We start from the raw sequence: 20,207 nt of genomic DNA on the forward strand, positions 1-20,207 counted from the left end.
GGGAAACAGGAAGTGCACCTCCCCCAATCCGGGAGCCACTGCCATTTCTCACCCACCCTTTATAGACAGATTGAGCTGCTGTGAGTAAGGCAAGGGGGGTCTTTTGCAGATATGCATAATCATGAAGAAGGGCGCTCCAAGTAGGACTCATGGCAAACACGCAACCTGCCGTCAGTGGCACAGGGAGGTGCAATGTGCCGGTCATTGCACCAAAGGGCTGATTCGATCTTGGTATCTTCCCATTAAACCGCCTCTTGTTCAGATGACACACCTGGACACTTTTCCACTGATCCCTACGTTTACCTAATCTCTGCTCCTGCCATACTTGGACGGGAAGAATGAAATATTTTTGAGTTAGGAGGGACGTCTTCTTTTAAATGGCATCTCTATGAAAACTACTCACAGGTTGTGAATGTTAGAATTAGCCATGGTGGAAATGGATTAGTAGGCAGAGGGAGTCAAAGCTACAAAATAAATGAAGGTTATTCTATGGCTCCAGTGATTGCAGCACTAAAGGAATTTATGCCCTGGCTATCAAAATCTGATAGTTGATGCATAAAACATGTGATAGGATATATTGGTATATATATAAAAATACAATGTGTACGAGATAAGTATGTGAAAATACAATGTGTGTGATATATGTATGTGTATGTATAGATAGATATATTCCAAAGTAAGCACAAAAATAAACATTTTTCCCCTTTTTCCTTTTTGATAGTATTGGTAGGTTTATTTGGCATCCGTTTTCTTTCACTTTGTCACATCAATAGCTACAGTGCTTGTACGGTAACATATCTTCCCTGAACATAAAGCTGAAGTAGAAGTATAATTTTTAAGATACGTGTATTCAAAGGCTTTATCGGAGATGGATTTCCTTTTCATTACGCTGCATCGACAGCCAATTCTGTACTGGCCTTTTTAGTTCATGCTTTTGTTTGTTTTTTTCAAAAAGCATCAATTTTATTTTCATTGTTAACAGAAAAGCCACCTTAACACAAAGTCAATAACAAAAGCAGTCGACAATAGTTGGCTAATATTCTCTGAGGTTTCTGTAAAGGCACCTTGGATTCCTATTTCATTTCATTATCATTTTGCGCCATAGCATAGGATCCTAAAGGCAAGGTCACACAGAGCTTAAAGAACATAATAGTCAATTCCATCTTTATTTTATCACAGTTATTTTTAAATTCATTAAAGTATATTCTGCATACATAAGAGTGGGGAAGAACAATTGGAGGAAGGTGGGAAGCTAAGATCCAGGCTCTCTTCCATTCTGTCTGATTTTCCATGGGAGATGAGAGAACCCACACCTAAGATTCGACAGTCTTCTGTATGCTTTTTCTCTTGACTGGAAACCTCATTCACAGGAAGAATCACAACCCACCACAGCTAGACTATAGCGTTCCTTTTCACTGCTCTCTCCTTCCTTACAGCATCAGCTACAATTGTATGCTTTCCTTCAGGACAGGCAGCAACTCTTGTACCTCTCACAGTAAGGGAGAGAGACACGCATTTCAGTCACTCACTTAGTCACTACAACTAGACTGGAGTCATAGGTCAGTGGAGAACACTTACATTTCTGATGTGCAATTTCTTCTTCTTCTCTCAAAGGGGCAGAGTGCCCTTTTTCATCTAGCTAGTATGTAAGTTCTCACTCCCTTCAGGTATTCTTTTTCCCCTTGGGAAGCAAGGCAGTCGCTTCATCTTTGTGCAGTTTTATTCAACAAAAAAATAAAGAAATAGCATCAAAAGAAAAGTATTGTTATTTTTTATGGGTCATCTCTGACTAGTGAGTCAATAAAATGACCTTCTTACCAGCACATTTTGAGACTTAGCATGTATCATAAAAATCAAGTTATGTTATACTTAGCTGCCCTGTACCAGCAAGTGTTATCCCATAAACAGCTCTGCACTGGTCTTATAACCACACCACAATGAATGATTAGGTGGGATCCTCCACTGGTATAAATTAGCATAGCTCTGTTCACCTCAATAGAATGATGTTGATTTACACCAGCTGAAGAGCTGGCCCATTGACTTGCGGCAACACTTAATATGCTGATGGTGCTGATGAAAAAAATCACCAAAAAAGAGGGGTGCAGGGGTGCAAGTAAGGCACTTATCATAGTCTATGGGTAAAGGATGGATGTGTAAATTAGAGCCCTGGCCTATGAAAATAAGCCATTTCTCCATCTTTAAATCATATGCTATTTTGTGTTTGCTTAAATATTTTATAGTCACTACTGTATGTCACCAGCACCCAGGTAACTCATTCCTTCTACTTTTGAAACAATCCATAAAAAAGCCCACTAACAAAAAAATTATAGGCAGATTTTGTTGAAGAAAGTGCTGAGCACACATCTTCTATGTGCGTGAGAAAAGCTGCCTCTGAAATTCAGGCCCTTTAAAAGTGTCTCAGGTTGAGCACTCAAAAACTGAAGCAACTAAAATCACAGGTCGCTTTAAAAAATTTTAGGTCCTCTTTCACGTGCTCTCTTTTGTGCAGGTGTACATATATGTGCTCTCATGTAGATAGAGGCAAGAATAACTTCCGATCAGAGGGGACTCTTCGAAGAGAAATAAATTATATACATAGAAAAAAATCACACTCTATCTTCAGATGCAGAAAACATGTTTGTAAAATAAAAAGCGGGGAAATGTGCGCCAGTCGAACCCACCCAGTTGCTGTGCAATATTAACAAAACCTACTGTCTGCGTGTACTTTAGGTGCTGTGACAACATGTGAGAAAATATATATGGAAACTCTACAAAACAAAAACTATTGAATATTTGTTGGTGTCATTGTAGGTGGTCTCAATTAACTTGTCATTATGAATAAACTGGGATTGTTTTGCTGAACTGAGCCACAAAATAAAATGAATAAGTGCATACTTAATACAAAATATAGGGCCCCGACTCAGCAGACTTAAGCACATGCTTAACTTTATGCTCTGTGAGTAGTCTCAGTGATTTCAAGGGATTATTCAAAGTGCATAAAGTTAAGCATGCATGTAACTTTGCAGGACCATGGCCTAGCTTTGTAGTTTTATGGTTTCCATTTCTTCCCAGCATTTCTTATTAATGAGGTGACATGAATAGCCTAATTTAAACACTAAATTCTAAACATTAAACGAAACAGAGTAAAGCCAGCACATGCCTCTGCCTTGCAGGTGAAATTCGTCCCTGTGCAGAAGGCTAAAACAAGGCCTGTGCAAACAGAATTCTCACTTAGGCCCTATTTTAAAGGCTTGAATGCAACTTGCACAGAAAATTTGAAACTAAAGGGACAGAAATCCACCTGTGGCAAATCAGTTTATATCCACTGATGGCAATGGACCTATGCTGATTTATACCAGCTGACAATCTGAGCCAAAGAGAATAATTTTGAATTGGGTCATGAAGTGAATGGGAAGCCAGTGGAGCTGTTTGGAAAAAGGAGGCACTGTTGTGTTGCATTACACCCGTGAGAAAAGTTGCAGTGGTGTTTTGTACATGCTAGAGTCCAGAGCTGGAATTAGGAGAGTGAATAGAAAAATGAAATGCAATAGTCAATATGAGAGGTCGGGAACACACAGATGCAGATTTGAGCAGAGCTGGAGTTGAAGCAGTGGCACCCATTGTTAGTATCATAATGGTAGTGAGGTGGATTTGCAGTCATAAGAAACATAAGAAGAGAAGGAAAATTCAAGATAAACAATGATGCCAGAGTTGTGGATAGTGGAAATGTAAAGACTGAGTCAAAGCATGGAAAAGTAAAACTATGGCAGCCAAAAGATTTTTTTTTCACCTGGTTATTGGTTTGATTTTATGGACAAAAGTGTTTCTCTCAGATCTAGATTATGTTCACCAGCATCTTAGGACATTAGTTTGAGTTGGACAAGCATCCCAAAATTGAAAGACAAATGCCTCCTCCCGTGCCAAAACAAATACTTGGCTACTAAAATATAGGACTAGCATAATGTATCACATTCCTTTTTCCCATAGACTAGGAGAATCTGGGTCTAGATCTTTCCTAAAACTCATTCCTTTTACCTAAAGAAATCAATGTCTTCCCCTGGTGCATACTTACCTTTGCAGGAGCCAATTAAACATTTGCTTATAGTTCACAAAATACTCATTTTTACTTGGGAGATCACATGTGCATTTTAACCCCGATGTCCTTTCAGAAAGGGAGATGTCATCTGAAAAGTTATGTAAAAACAGCACCTTTTTACTCCACTGACCTGTTCCGTCTTTGTCTTCAGCTTACTTCAATGGCCAAAAATATTTTGTACGTATTATATTCCTGTTAGACCTGCAGAACCATCATGGGTCAGAAACAAGGACCTGGATTTTATTCCTTCTTGTGTAACTTCAACAGAATTGTCTACTACATGTCAAATAGTTACAGCTCTGAATCCCATTGAAGACTGTGGACAGGACTTTGGAAAACATTATTGGCCAAACTCTGCTCATGCTGTGGTCGCTATTACTTCAATGGGAGCGGAGTTAGGCCAATGCTGAAAGCCTCTGAAAATCCCATCCTATGGAGACATAATTTGCAGGCATTGGATTTGCACAGGAGTAACCGGGGGCATCCCTAGGCCTGTTGGGTCATTATTATGGGTGCTGATACATGGAAAAATGAAAGAGTCTCAGGTACAGGTAGAGTATGCATGGCTAGCAGATACAAAAAATCATTTAATTGTAAACTAAAGAATATAAGGATCACTTGATGATGACCTATTCTGTTAATTCCCTATGGGGCACTTGGCATTGGCCACTGTCGGAAGACAGGATACTGGGCTAGGTGGACCTTTGGTCTGACCCACTATGGCCGTTCTTATGTAATATGTGTTCTGGAAATCCTTGAGAAGCAATAAGGCCATTTATACAGTCACTTGCACAGTAGAACTTCATTTTAAGCAAAAATAATTCTTCCTACAGCTGTTTTGTTGATACACATCATTTTCAGCACCTGTATTTTATCTTGCAGTTAGGGAGTAGCTTGGTTTATCGTCTTTTTCAGAGGTATTCTGGGAAATCTTTTGCAGCTTAATTTGTGTAGGTTCTTCCTTTGCTTTCCACTGCATACCCCTTTGGACTATATTGCATATATTTCACAGAATCATAGAAATATCAGACGGGAAGAGAGTCATCAAGTCCATGCCCCTGGGCTGAGGAAGGACCAAGTAAACCTAGACCATCCCTGTGTGTCCAACTTTTCTTAAAAACTTCCAATGATGGGGATTCCACAGCCTCCCTTAGAACACTATTCCAGAGCTTATCTACCCATATAGTTAGAAAGTTTTTCCTCACATCTAACCTAAATTGTCCTTGCTACGGATTAAGTCCATTTAGTTGTATATGAAAGAGATCAAAACAAATAATAATACAACGGGCCTCTTTGTTCATGTTTATGTTTTCTTAAATCATTCTATTGAGAATTTCCAACAGCCTTTTAACTACATTCTAACTTAGTATATTAAGAGCTCTGAATGAATTTATTGATGGCAGCTGGAAAAAAAATGGAAAGATGAATGAAATCCTTTGAGACACATGGTATGTCATGAACTTCCTGATGTTATTTGCAAATCTTTCTGCCTGTACCACTAAATCTCTTTAATTTGAGGATAGACTGCATTAATTAAAGAATGGCATTAGGTATTTTAAAGTTGCTGAAAGTTATATCCACAATTGCTCATGTTCTCACCGTATGTTCAAATGAAATATTTATTATTTTAATATGCAGACATACGTGCTAGCCGCAATAGAGGCCATGATGTTTCAGTAGTCCTTTATTAGTCAGACCTCCTTGCACTATGTGTGTTCAGTGTGTTTGTGTCTTAGGCTCTTCATGCACACGTACACCACAGGATGCCAAAATATCGTCCAGCCCACTTGTTTCCAATCACTTAGTCAGGCACTTGAATGGTTTTCAAATCTTGTTAAAAACTAGAAATGGTGCTGTCACCTCTTATTCTTATTCTATATTCTGTATGTTGAACAGCAGGAAAAGGGAGGATAAAAGAAGAGGAAAGGTAGATAAGAAGGATGCCTTCCTTTGAGAGGTAGGATGATCTTGTGATTAAGATTCTGCCCTGGGCATCCAAAGATCTGGTTTCAATTTTAGGCTCTGCCATAGAATTCCTGTGTAGACCTGGGAGCTTTTCCATGAAAAGTTATTTCATCACAATATACTGATTTTGTGGGAAATGATCCATTTCAACACATTTTTTTACATGAAAAAATGGGAGTTTCTAGACTAAAAATACCCGATTTCTGATTTGAAAGAGTTTTTTGTTTTGAAACGTAAATTAATTAGGTTAAAAAACATTTGATGGTCAAAACTGAAATGAGACATTTTGAAATTATTGAAATGAAACATGCTGATTGACCCAAACTGAAACATTTTTTCGGATTTTTAGTTCATGAAAATTTTCAAGCTTTTGACTTTTTGTCCCAATTCATGATGGGAATTTTTTTCAATATCTCACCCATTTCCCATACAGCTCTATTCCTGTGTGATCTTGAACAAGTCACATAGACCCAGATCCTCAAAGGTCATTAGGCACCTAACTCCCAAGGGGAGCTAATAATTGTTATTGCCAATGGGAGTTAGTTGCCTAAATACATGTTAGGATCTGCGCTTTAATCTCTTTGTGCCTGGGTTCCCCAAGATGTGAAGTGGGAATGATATTACTGTTTTCTAACAACTTTTGTCTGTTTTGTCTATTTAGATTGTGCCCTCTTTGGGCAAATTGTCTCTTACTATGAGTTCCTAGCACAAAGGGGTCCCAATCTTGGTGATAGCTTGTAGGAGCTACTGTAATACAAATAGTGAATAATAATGCTAAGAAAAGATAACTATGAGTGGGGTGGACCTCTGCTACATATGAGCATAGATAATAACAGGAAGCTAATGGAACATCTGTATGAACTAGTACTTATTGTTCACGATGCCTCTGGCTTTCCTGTTTAGGAAGTTTGATTATTTGAAATTCAGTAGAATGATACAGGTTTGTAAGTGTCATGCCAGTACATGTGGCAAACCTGCTAATGGTGCGCCCAATAATGGATGTCACACTGCAAAACATACGCTGAGAATCCTAAGGCATCTGCAGTATGGTTGAGTAGTACTTATCAAATAATTAATGTGGCAAATTTCAAATATTTTAATAAATCTCCTTCCAAGGTATTTGCCCAGATGACAGAACTAGACAAATAATTTGCTAATATAATTTTCAAATAATTGTTTTGAATTAGATGTGGGTTTTTTTAGAAGGGTAGCATGGTGAATAGAGTTTATGGGTCAACTAATAATGTATTTAGGAACAAAGGACCAGATTCTGAGATCCTTACTCATAGTCAGTAGCATCTTACTCCACAAGGGGTCTCATTGACACCTTAAGAGGAGTAAGGTACTATTCAGGATGAGTAAGGGTATCAGAATATGGCCTATTGGCACTGCCCTGTTGAATCAAATAACCGGTCCTTCTAGTCCAGTATCATGTCTCAGACAGTGGCCAGTGTGCGGTGCTTCAGAGGAAGATACAAGAAACCCTTCAATTGCAGTTATGGGATAATCTGCCTCGGAGAAAGTTTCTTCTTAATCCTTAATAGGTGGAGGTTGTCTGATTCCTGAAGCAGGAAGGTTTATATCCCTTCCAAAACTCATTTTTGCTGTTGTTTTGCTTATAAGATTTTGTTTTAAATCCTTATTCTTGTAAGTCTGGATCTTGTTCTCTCTATATATAGCCAGCTCTCTTTCAAAGTCTAAATTATTTAATTTGCTTTTTAGTAAGGCTTGCAAGGTACGTAAGCATAGTAGAATAGTATGCATTCAGCTGAGGATGTTGTTAGCTGAAATACCTTCCAGATGTTTTGTTAAATCATATTTGCCAAGTGCAGTAGTGCCTCCATTTTGTCCGTAGAACTAAAGAACCAAGTTACTGCAAGGGTGATTTACCCTTGGAAATTCACTGAAATGTACTAGGCAATTACTAAGAACAAATCTGTACTAAGAATGAAAATAGATAATGCGACATAGGGCACATCTTCAGTTCACACATAAGAAGTTCATGGACGGCAAGGAAAGTCTAACTTTTCCAACCCCCAAAGAAACATAATCCAGAGTTTATATCGGATGGTTTATGGGAGTTTATTGGAATATCCAACAGGGTTCATGTAGTGTGTCACAAGGTAAAGCCTGTTCATTGGTGATTTACAAGCAGCATGTGCCGGTGTTACTGTAATTTATAGAACACAGATGGTCAGGGAGCGCTCCTGCTGACTTATAGCCGAGTAAGAAACTGAGCCCTGTGTATCATCTCCTGCGGGTACCTCCAGCTTACTTCCCAAAATCATGCACTGATATAGATTAGTCTTCTAATCTAGAAGATTCCAGAGAGCCATACCTTTTCAATATGTGGTCTACTTCAGAATAGGAAAAACTACAATTGATTTAAGATGAAAAACCAGGCTTAACCAAACTACACCAAAGGCAAATTGCTTTTATGATAATAACTTCCTTTCTTAGGGTTGGTATTTTAACTGATGCTTTTTATCACCTGTTAAATTGATCAGGGAAGCATGACAATCCCCCTCCCCATTTTATGTACACTTCCAAAAAAAAACCAAATAGCTTGGCCTAAATGCTTTTTTTTTTAATCTATGCTAAATCATTTTGAAAAAGAATATATCCTTGTGCTATTGTTTTCCTTGTGCCCGCTTTATGATTGTTCTTTAACTCTGCTCTGAGTGTTCTATGCTGCCACTGTTGCCTTCTTTCTGACACACAGCTACAGTACCACAGTCCCTGGCTTCTTTCTACAAAATTAGATAATTGCCTCTTTTATTACGAGACACTCCAAGGAGGTGGGCTCTGGAGGAAGGTGTCAGGGGAGAGGACTTTGTTTAAAGTACTTCTGATCTGAGATTTAAGAAGATTGAATAAGAAATGTGTTTGTTCACAAATTAAGACTCCACAATTCTTAGTTTCTGAAATAGCTTTCAATACATTTGTTTAAAGCCTTTAATGTTTTTCACTCTGACGCTACCATATTGAATGGAAAGAAAAACCCCTTGAAGGTCAAATGAGAAATGGCCTGAACCATTGGGCAGCAGCAAATGCATTCAGTGGTAACATTTTCTGTATCACCACACAACACCTGGCTTTGCCAAGTGTGACACTGGGTCAGGTGCAACTCAGAATAGCTCCATTGACTTTAATGGAGCTGTGCCAGTTTAACCAATAGAAGATCTGGCCCATTGTCTTTTCTGCTGTCTGTCATCATGCTTCTGACTGATGGGAGTCATCCCGCTGAGACATGTTCTCTCATACCAGTTTTGTCTGGCAGAGTGTGGTTCCACTATACCCACCCAAATAAACTGGTGGTCGCAGGTCCTGTTCAGCACAAGGATATTCATCTGCACTTGGCAAGAAGTGTCCAGCATGGTTCCCCCACTTGGTGTTGTCCTGTTGGTGTGAGCCAAGTCAACCAACACCCATTTTAACAAAGCACAGTGGACCCCATTTTTAACAGTGATTGACTGCATTTTGTTCAAATGGGTCTTGGCCTCAGCTGACCCTGTGCCAGCAGGACAACCGAGGAGTTGCCAGGGGGAGAGGGGCAGAAACTGAGCTTGACACCTATTGCCAAACACAGCTGCAAACTGTAGTGCAAGACACACACTTAAGAGTTAACACTCAACTAGAAGACTTGACTTTTCCACTTAGAAAGGACGCTGAGAGTATGTAGTGGAAGGGAAAAAACCCTTAAGTTGTTTTCTTATCAAGCCAGAAAAAAAAAAAAAAAACCAACACAGAGAAAAGAACCAGAAGGAGAGCTGTAATGGAAATAAAATTGACAGCCTCTCAAAACTCAGGTGGCACTTTCCCTTTCCAGTTAATTACAGTTTTAATTACACGGCTTCTTGTGACTCCTTGATACCTAATAAACTAGACTCTGTGGGGCGGCAAAGTTGAGTTTTGCTTGAACTGCAGGTGTAAGGCTCGGCATGAAACATAAATCAACTTCTTAAACATGTTCCCAGGGTGTGTTCAAGCTTTTTCTTCCTGTTTGCTTGTAAAAATCACATCTTTTCACCATTGTTGGTAAAGAAATGATTGAAGCTCCTACTCAGTGAATAATAGCTTTGTGTCTTTGGCTCACTAGCCCCTGTAAAATCCCTTCTACCATGGTTAGGAAAAATAGAATACAGCTGGTCTTAGGTCTGATAAATCCAAATAAATAATAAATATATTACACACACATACACGTGATAATTTTCATGATAGCTTTATTATTATATTAGCACACAGAAAACAGTGCATGAAAATAAGGAGGTAGCCTCAATCATAGGTATCTTCTTTTTGTAGATTTCTATTTGAAAACATAGAACCGATACATGTTCCTTGTAAGTGCCGGGTTTGGAATTTGTGATCAGACCAGTTCAAGTGCAGAGCAATATATTATGAGTTAGCAGGGTGGCTGACTTGTTGCAGTACAAGACAGAGAGGAACATGTTCCAGAAGTTGCCATTGGTCTAAACCCTGAAACATCTGATGGAGTTGTGAGCAGCTTGCAATCCTAGCGCAGCAGCAGGGATGTCTGCAGTTGATCAGCTCTGCCATAACTAGTAAATGTCACTATGGTAAATGTGGATTGCAATAGACGGTTTTGCAGAGCATAGTGATAATTCTGCCAACTCTCCCTTCTTCCCTCCTCCCAACCGCAAAATGAAACAATAAAAAAAGGAGAGGAAAGAAAGCCTAACATATGGCGTTTGCATGTCAGCACAAAATATGAGAGATCAGGTGGAAAAATAAGCTGCATGAAGGGTTTTGGGGTAGAATTTCTGGTAATTTCAAAATTATAAACATAGTTAATGAACTATTAGGTATCCATCCTGCCTCAGGATCCTCTAGGCCCCTATCCTGCACTGAGATCTGCTATTATACTCCCCTGCACTCGTGCTGAATTGGGATCCTGTGTGAGCACAAAGGTCTGCACTAGCAAAAGCTAATGCAGGTTTTGGGCACTAAAGGTTAATTGTCATTTTGAGGCCTGGTTTACGCCTACAAATCAGATCAACCTAGTTATATTGCTCAGGGCTGTGAGAAACGTCAACCTAACCCCCACAGTAGACACAGCTCGGTCAACGGAACAATTCTTCTGTCAATCTAGCTACCACCTCTCGGAGAGGTGGGTAACCTCTATAGATGGACAAACCCCTTGCGTCAATGTAGGAAGCGTCTACACTACAGCACTACAGTGGCACAGCTGCAGCACCATAGCTGTGCTGCTGTAGCAGCTGTTGTGTAGACACACACTTAGAAAAGTTAGATTTTATATGGTCTACAGACACGAATAACTTCACCATTCCTTCCACATCTTCCTAGCAGCTTAGACTGGTTCTTTTAAAAGGGGAGTTCTTTTAATGTCATGGTTTAAACACTAACTTCTTATTGTGATGTGTCTGTTTAATATTTTGTATTGTAAGTGCAGACAATAAAGTTGTGTTATATGGCGGACATTGAAAAAATAAATACTACAGATATGTGGGCCAGATCTGACTTCAGTAGCACAAATGTAAATTTGTAGCTCTATTCAGCAGAACTGAGATCAGAATCTATCCCATTTGTATTTAAACAAGGATTTTCTAGCTTTCAACCTTCATCCTGTTCCTGATTACTAGCAGTTAATGGCTATCAGGGGGACCATACCGTCCTTAACCATATCCTCACCTGGGAAAATCAGTGGCTTCCACTGATGCCAACAGAGCTATGAAAATTTACACCATCTGACGAGCTGTTTCTATGAGTTTGTTTTTTTAAAAAACAGAATTGTGCACTTAACTTTCGTTCTGCAGCACACCTCAGCAGCAGGAAATCCAATTGCCATCACTGGCACTGGGCCCAATCTTGCAACCCTTGCACATCCCTGATTCTCCCCATATTCCACATGGCTCCAGCTGTACAGTGGACAGGACTTCAGCAACAGAAAGCCTTGTTCAGCATCTTTGCTCAAGTAAATGTTCCATGGACTTTGGGTGAGGAAAGATGCTGCATAGAGGCCAGACAAAGCACTTTCCTTTCAATTTTTGGTGGTCCAAATCTATTGGGGCCTGATTCTGGGGTCCTTACCAAGGCAAAACTCCAAAGGATTTCAATATTGAGTTCAATATGAATTTTACCTGAGCGAGGACTGCACTGTCAGTCTGCCTTGTGTCTGGGTGGCACCATTCTTCCTTTCAGCCCAACTGTTTTTGCCATTTGTTATTGTTATTATTAATAATAATGATTAACATTATTAAATCTCAGAGGAAAACACTGTTTTTGGCACTGAACATCTTAGTCATTTTACAACCATTGTTGCAAAAGGCAAAATTACCCCCATCTTCCTTTCACCTGTATTGTTTAGTAATGTAAAAGAGTACATGTTTGCACAATATATTTCATTTCATTTTCAATATAGACTGTAAACTATAATTTAGGGAAGCAGGCCCATTGTATACTCATTGGGCTGAGTTCCCACTGTGCCTACACAGATACTGGACCTGGGGAGAGAAGGGCTGATAGAGAGCTGATCACGGTGAGAATCAGACCATTGCCTGTTGCCACTGAGCCCTGGTCTACACTAGGACTTTAGGTCGAATTTAGCAGCGTTAAATCAATGTAAACCTGCACCTGTCCACACGATGAAGCCCTTTATTTCAACTTAAAGGGCTCTTAAAATTGATTTCTGTACTCCACCCCTGACAAGTGGATTAGCACTTAAATCGGCCTTGCCGGATCGAATTTGGGGTACTGTGGACACAATTCGATGGTATTGGCCTCTGGGAGCTATCCCAGAGTGCTCCATTGTGACCGCTCTGGACAGCACTCTCAACTCAGATGCACTGGCCAGGTAGACAGGAAAAGAACCGCAAACTTTAGAATCTCATTTCCTGTTTGGCCAGCGTGGCAAGCTGCAGGTGACCATGCAGAGCTCATCAGCAGAGGTGACATGCAGAGCTCATCAGCAGAGGTGACCATGATGGAGTCCCAGAATCGCAGAAGAGCTCCAGCATGGACTGAACGGGAGGTACGGGATCTGATCGCTGTATGGGGAGAGGAATCCGTGCTATCAGAACTCCGTTCCAGTTTTCGAAATGCCAAAACCTTTGTCAAAATCTCCCAGGGCATGAAGGACAGAGGCCATAACAGGGATCCGAAGCAGTGCCACATGAAACTTAAGGAGCTGAGGCAAGCCTACCAGAAAACCAGAGGGGAGAACGGCCGCTCCGGGTCAGAGCCCCAAACATGCCGCTTCTATGATGAGCTGCATGCCATTTTAGGGGGTTCAGCCACCACTTCCCCAGCCGTGTTGTTTGACTCCTTCAATGGAGATGGAGGCAACATGGAAGCAGGTTTTGGGGACGAAGAAGATGATGATGAGGAGGAGGAGGTTGTAGATAGCTCACAGCAAGCAAGCGGAGAAACCGGTTTTCCCGACAGCCAGGAACTGTTTTCTCACCCTGGACCTGGAGCCAGTACCCCCCGACCCCACCCAAGGCAGCCTCCTGGACCCGGCAGGCGGAGAAGGGACCTCCGGTGAGCGTACCTTTTAAAATACTATACATAGTTTAAAAGCAAGCATGTGAAAGGATTAATTTGCCCTGGCATTCGCGGCTCTCCTGGATGTACTCCCAAAGCCTTTGCAAAAGGTTTCTGGGGAGGGCAGCCTTATTGCGTCCTTCATGGTCGGACACTTTACCACTCCAGGCCAGTAACACGTACTCGGGAATCATTGTACAACAAAGCATTGCAGTGTATGTTTGCTGGTGTTCAAACAACATCCGTTCTTTATCTCTCTGTGTTATCCTCAGGAGAGTGAGATATCATTCATGGTCTCCTGGTTGAAATAGGGTGCTTTTCTTCAGGGGACATTCAGAGGAGCCCGTTCCTGCTGAGCTGATTGCCTGCGGCTGAACAGAAATGTTCCCCGCTGTTAGCCACGGGGAGGGGGGAGGGTTGAGGGGGTAGCATCTTGGTATTCATGCGCTTCAGGGCAGGGGAAAGCAAGTCACAAAGTTCCATGAAAGTGCCCTTACGCATGCGAAAGTTTCGCAGCCACTGGGAATCGTCCCAGACCTGCAACACTATGCGGTCCCACCAGTCTGTGCTTGTTTCCCGAGCCCAGAATCGGCGTTCCACAGCATGAACCTGCCCCATTAGCACCATGATGCATGCATTGGCAGGGCCCATGCTTTCAGAGAAATCTGTGTCCATGTCCTGATCACTCACGTGACCGCCCTGACGTCGCCTCCTCGCCCGGTATCGCTCTGCCAGGTTCCGGTGCTGCATATACTGCTGGAAATGCGTGTGGTGTTTAATGTGCTCCTAATTGCCAAAGTGAGCTGAGCGGCCTCCATGCTTGCCTTGGTATGGCGTCCACACAAAAAAAAGGCGCGGAACGATTGTCTGCCGTTGCTCTGACGGAGGGAGGGGCGACTGACGACACGGCTTACAGGGTTGACTTCAGGGAGCTAAAATCAACAAAGGGGGTGACTTTACATCAAAGAGTATTTCAGGCAGGACTTCATGGAGGGTTCCAATAAGAAATGGTGCGCCTAAGTTATTGTTCTTATTGGAACAAGGAGGTTAGTCTGGCCTCTGATTGATACATGGCTAGATTTATCTCGCTGCACCTTCTCTGTGAGTGACTGCAGTGTGACCTAGAGGAATGAGTCCCCTAGACGTGGGGGGGGGAAGCAAATGAGTACAAAACAAATCTGGTCTATTTCTTGTTTTGATCCACTCATCTATCTTTTACATCTTTGGCTGGCAGCAGACGGTGCAGAAGGACTGCAAGCCATCCACATCTCATGGCTGCTTGGCAGAAGATGGTGCAATATGACTGCTATCCATCCTCATCTCTTGTCTGCCCGGCAGAAGATGGTACAGTACGACTGCTAGCAATCCGTATCGCCTGCCTGCTCACCATAAGACGGTTCAATAGGACTGACTGCAGGACTAAAGAGAATGACCTGGTCAAGTCACTCCAAATTTAGTCCCTGCGCCCATGTCTGCCCAGGCGCTCCTGGCCTACGTGGCCAGGAGCACCTCGGACATGACGATGACGGCTACCAGTCGTATTGCACCGTCTGCTGCCAGAAGGCAATGGGTTGCTGCTACTGTGTAACAATGCAGTACCGCGTCTGCCAGCACCCAGGAGACATATGGTGACGGTTACCTGAGCGGGCTCCATGCTTGCCGTGGTATGGCGTCTGCTCAGGTAACTCAGGAAAAAAGGTGCGAAACGATTGTCTGCCCTTGCTTTCACGGAGGGATGGAGGGAACGGGGGCCTGACGATATGTACCCAGAACCACCCGCGACAATGTTTTCGCCCCATCAGGCATTGGGATCTCAACCCAGAATTCCAATGGGCAGCGGAGACTGCGGGAACTGTGGGATAGCTACCCACAGTGCAACACTCCGGAAGTTGACATTTGCCTTGGTACTGTGGAAGCACTCCGCCGAGTTAATGCACTTAATGCACTTAGAGCATTTTCTGTGGGGACACACACACTCGAATATATAAAACCGATTTCTAAAAAAACGACTTCTATAAATTCGACCTAATTCCGTAGTGTAGACATACCCTGAGTAACATTTACATAAGGTACTTACTAAAGAGTAAAAGAGAGAGAAATATTAACTGGACACTTGCAGTTCTTCAAGGCTAACTCATGTACCAACATACACTTACATACACATTCATTAACATTTCATTTATGGTGTGTTGTATGATTAAATGCAGTAAAAGAGAACAGAAGCAAGAAGACCTGAGTTCTTACCTTTGATGCTTCTCAGCCGCTCATCTTCTATCACATTGCTCTGACTCTGACTCCCCCAACGATGCCAGCCTCATCTGCCAGTTTGTCAGCTTCTCACACAAATGTCTGCACTAGGGCTGGTCAAAAATTTTCCATCCAAAAAAGGTTTTCAGGTAAATGAACATCTTGATAGAAAGTGTCTGCTTTCCACAGAAAATGTAGACTTTTCTTCAAAAAAACAAAATTTGAAGCAGAAATGTATTAGTTTTTAGGTTTTCAACCAAAAGTAGAAAAATTTCACAGAAAATTCAGATGAAAACTATTTTCCCCTTTTTCATCAAAAAATTCCATGGTGGGGGGACATTTTCTAACCAGTTCTAGTTTCCATGCCTTCTTCCACACTAGCCAATATACATGAAAACCCCTGCCTTATCCATAGCACCATTACACTCTCCTCCTTCATATCCCTCTTCAAAACCCATATCTGGTATGATACTATAAGAAATGAGCTCCAACACTGAAGGCAGGTGAAAAGAAGAACATAAGAATGTCCATACTGGGTCAGACTAATGGTCCATCTAGCCCAGTATCCTGTGTCAGATGCCCAGGGGCAGTGTACAGAATAGGGCTGTTGGAGCAATTCACTTCTGTCTTCTGGCAGTCAGAGATTTAGGGTCACCCCAAGCATGGAACTGCATCCCTGACCATATTGGCTAACAGCCATATATAGTCCTATCCTCCATGAACTTATCTACCTCTTTTTTTAACCCAGTTATATTTTTGGCCATCACAGCATCCCATGGCAATGAATTTCACAATGAGTGCATTGTATGAAAAAGTACTTCATCTTCTTTGTATTAAACCTGCTGTTTATTAATTTCATCGGCTAATCCCTGGCTTTTGTATTGTGTAAAAGGATAAATAACACTTCTCTATTCATTTTCTCCACAATATTCATGATTTTATCATTTCTCTATAATATCTCCCCTTAGTCTCTTTTCTAAACTGACAGCCATAATTGTTTTAGTCTCTGCTCAGATGGAAGCCGTTCCATACCTTGATCATCTTTGTTGCCCTTCTCTGAACCTTTTCCAGTTCTACTATAACCTTTTTGAGATGGGACTACCAGAAATGGACAGAACTGGATAGTTAACACTTAAAGTATCTACATATTCTGCCCCTCCCCCTGCCACCACACACACACACACACACACATACACACACATTTTCTAGCTAGGTCAGTTACCATTTTCCCCTGTGCCCATGCAGTTCTCAATGCAGGATCAGGGCCTTAGATTGTAAGCTTTTCAGGTCAAGGATCACATCCTTACATATGCTTCTACAGTACCTAGCACAATAGGTCCTTTATCCTGGTCAGGACACTTGGACACTACTGCTATATACACCTTAAAGAATAATAGTAAATAAAAAAGCAATCTTGAGACAAATAAGGAGTTTTAAGTATCAAAGTGGATTCTGGAAATTAAAATAATATAGAAAACATGTTGTCAAAACAGGGAAGTGGAAAACTTCCCACCAAAAAATGGAATTTCACCATCTTTTGCAATAGCACTTATTTAGTTTTTGAAAAGTCACAGAATGGCAGTTACAGAATTTCATGTTTCCTTTTCCCTTCTTCTGCAACTTTTCCAAATTTAGGGAGTGAAAGAAAGGGGAAAGGCACAAAAAAACCCATAGATATCATTCATTCTACTGCACTGAGGGGGGCGGGGGGGGGAAGGAAAACAGGAAGAGAAAGGGAAAAACAAAATTAAAATGTTTTACTTTTCAAAGAAAGAATTAAAACAAAAATTTAGAAGCAAAATGAACATTGTGACTCAAAACAAACATTTCATTTTATTTGGAAAATTTTCCATTCAAAATGTTTCATGGGGAGGAATGAGGGTTTCTACCAGCTCTGCTAACAAATAACTAAATAAAAAATGCTATATTGAACAGGGAAGAAAGCCAAGTGTAGAGCTTGAGGAGTTTCAAAAGATCTTAAGGGACATAATTTAATTAATTAATTGTTATAAAGTTGCTCTTATAATTGTGGAAACACCGGTTTGGGTGTGTCATCGGGAAATGAGGGTTGGAATGATAGAATAGCATGAATTAAACCATACAAAGCATATGGCAGTGCAGGCTGAATTTTTTCAAAGCAGCTAAACTTGGGAACAGCTACAGAGTTTTGAAAAAATGGTTTTATGGTCTGAAGAAACACAAATGATCATTTTTCACTTTAAAGGGAAAGTGTATGTATGGAGGAGGGAAAAAGAAGTCCTACTGTTAACTACGGCAAAGGAAGTGTTGTTGTGTGCAGAGTGTATTACTTCTAAAGGTTGTTGGCATACTATGTTTTAATAATGGCATAGTAGATAGTGCATGAAGGGATATTAGCTGCAAAAATTATTCCATGGGGAAGGGAGCTTGGAACCCAGAGCACATCTGTACAAACCTTTCCAAAGAAACAAAAGGGCAAGAAGGTAAGCTTGTCCTTACTCACCTGAGCCATGCAAAGGAGGATGTGGTGAAAGGATAGGGTACTGGCAATGTGATGGATTTCAAAGGCATCCTGCTTATGCAAGCCAGCCAGGAGAAATGGATGGTAGGGTACACCTTAGTGTTGCTCCTAAGAGGAGATTTGAAGTGAATTGAACAAAGTAGCAGCTTAGAAAATGAAGAGCACTAATCACCCTCGCAGCCCCTGGCATAGGAGCTATGTCAAGGCATACTCTGTTCCAGAAATCTGCAATGGACCTTTGGGGACTGTTGTAGGCTCCCATAAGTTAGAGCACCAGTGAGGTAGCTCTAACTTACTCCCAGGAATGAATTGGCTCCAGCAGACCAAGACATCATAGATCCATAGTCTGACGTCCTGTGTAACACCAGCAATAGATCTTCCCCCAAACAATTCCTACCACAGAACTTTTAGAAGACGCACTATCATGAAGCACTGGCAGGAGCTAAAGCCTCCTTTACCTTCTCTCCCCTCAGGTTCTGCACCATACACCGTTCATCTGGTCCTGAGAATCACAGTCACAATGTAAAAAAGGAATCTTTGGTTTGTAATAACAGCTGATGCAGGCACACAGTGCATCGAAGAAAATGGCTGGAAAGAAATTCCAATATATAGATATATTTTACTTACCAGTTAACTTTGTGGAAAACTTGCAGTCTGAAGTGCCCAAGATACCTTTACGTCGCAGTGTTGTCAGCTCTCATGGTTGAATCATAAAGTTAATAATATTTTTTTTTACATGTAGACTCTGCTACTGGAATCCTGTAATTAAGTTAGAATTTCAGCTTTCAGTTTTGAAAAAAGGAGGAGTTTTGCCCTCCTGCTTGCAGAGAAAAGATTGAAAACCCTAAAAGCTGAAAAAGGAGCTAGCAAAAAAAAAGGACCCCTGGCTTCTTATTTTTAAAAATCTTACGATTTTTAAGCCAGGTTCATGATTTTGAACACTTGGGTTGGCAATACGGCAACTCTGATGAAAATATTACTCTACATTATATTTAAATACCCAACTCACTACAAATCATCAGCATAGTGAGAACAATATAGGATACAACAGAATTTTTTCATTTTCAGCTCATTGCAAATTTTGGGGGCCAACTGTCAGTGAATGTGTCCCTTTCTGGAACATCAAGTAAAGCTATTGTGCTAACTTTACTTTTTAGATTGTGCTACACAAACTTAGTTTTCACTCACTTGTCAGAGCAAGATAATTTTAACAAATGCAAGCTCATTGGGGGCAGGAACTGTCATTTACAATATGTTTGCACCGTGATAGTCTGATGTAGTTGATCTATAGATGCTGTTGCACTAAATATGTATAATAAAGTTACACTGGCGAAATTAGGAACTCTAGAAGTTAAAAAATCATATTAAACCAATTAAGTAAATAAAAAGAAGGTTAGAACATCTAACTCTCTAAGGTATAAAGTATAAAGTGGTGGAAGTGTTGTTCCTTGACTTTAGCAAAGCTTTTGACACTGTTACCCACAGTATTCTTGCCAGCAAGTTAAAGAAGTACGGGCTGGATGAATGAACCATAAGGTGGATAGAAAGCTGGCTAGATTGTCGGGCTCAACGGGTATTGATCAATGGCTCCATGACTAGTTGGCAGCCGGTATCAAGTGGAGTGCCCCAAGGGTCGGTCCTGGGCCGGTTTTGTTCAATATCTTCATAAATGATCTGGAGAATGGTGTGGATTGCACCGTCAGTAAGTTTGCAGATGAGAGGTAAGATGGGAGGAGAGGTAGATACGCTGGAGGGTAGGGATAGGATACAGAGGGCCCTAGACAAATTAGAGGATTGGGCCAAAAGAAATCTGATGAGGTTCAACAAAGACAAGTGCAGAGTCCTGCACTTAGGACGGAAGAATCCCATGCACTGCTA

General features: G+C 41.1%; 1 long non-coding RNA gene across 2 annotated transcripts; it reads right to left on the reverse strand.

Moving 5' to 3' along the window:
* Window positions 1-1,147: 1,147 nt before the first annotated feature.
* LOC119565867 lies at window positions 1,148-19,487 on the reverse strand. 2 transcript variants are annotated; one of them, XR_005224943.1, is made up of 4 exons: window positions 18,957-19,487; window positions 18,312-18,437; window positions 15,827-16,028; window positions 1,148-4,184 (listed from the first exon to the last, which is right to left on the reverse strand). It is a non-coding gene; the product is annotated as an uncharacterized LOC119565867 (long non-coding RNA). The 2 variants fall into 2 exon arrangements; XR_005224942.1 differs by having other exon boundaries at window positions 15,827-16,033.
* Between the last annotated feature and the right edge of the window lie 720 nt (window positions 19,488-20,207).

The sequence above is a fragment of the Chelonia mydas genome, chromosome 3, assembly GCF_015237465.2.
Source record: "Chelonia mydas isolate rCheMyd1 chromosome 3, rCheMyd1.pri.v2, whole genome shotgun sequence".
Taxonomy (NCBI): Eukaryota; Metazoa; Chordata; order Testudines; family Cheloniidae; genus Chelonia; species Chelonia mydas.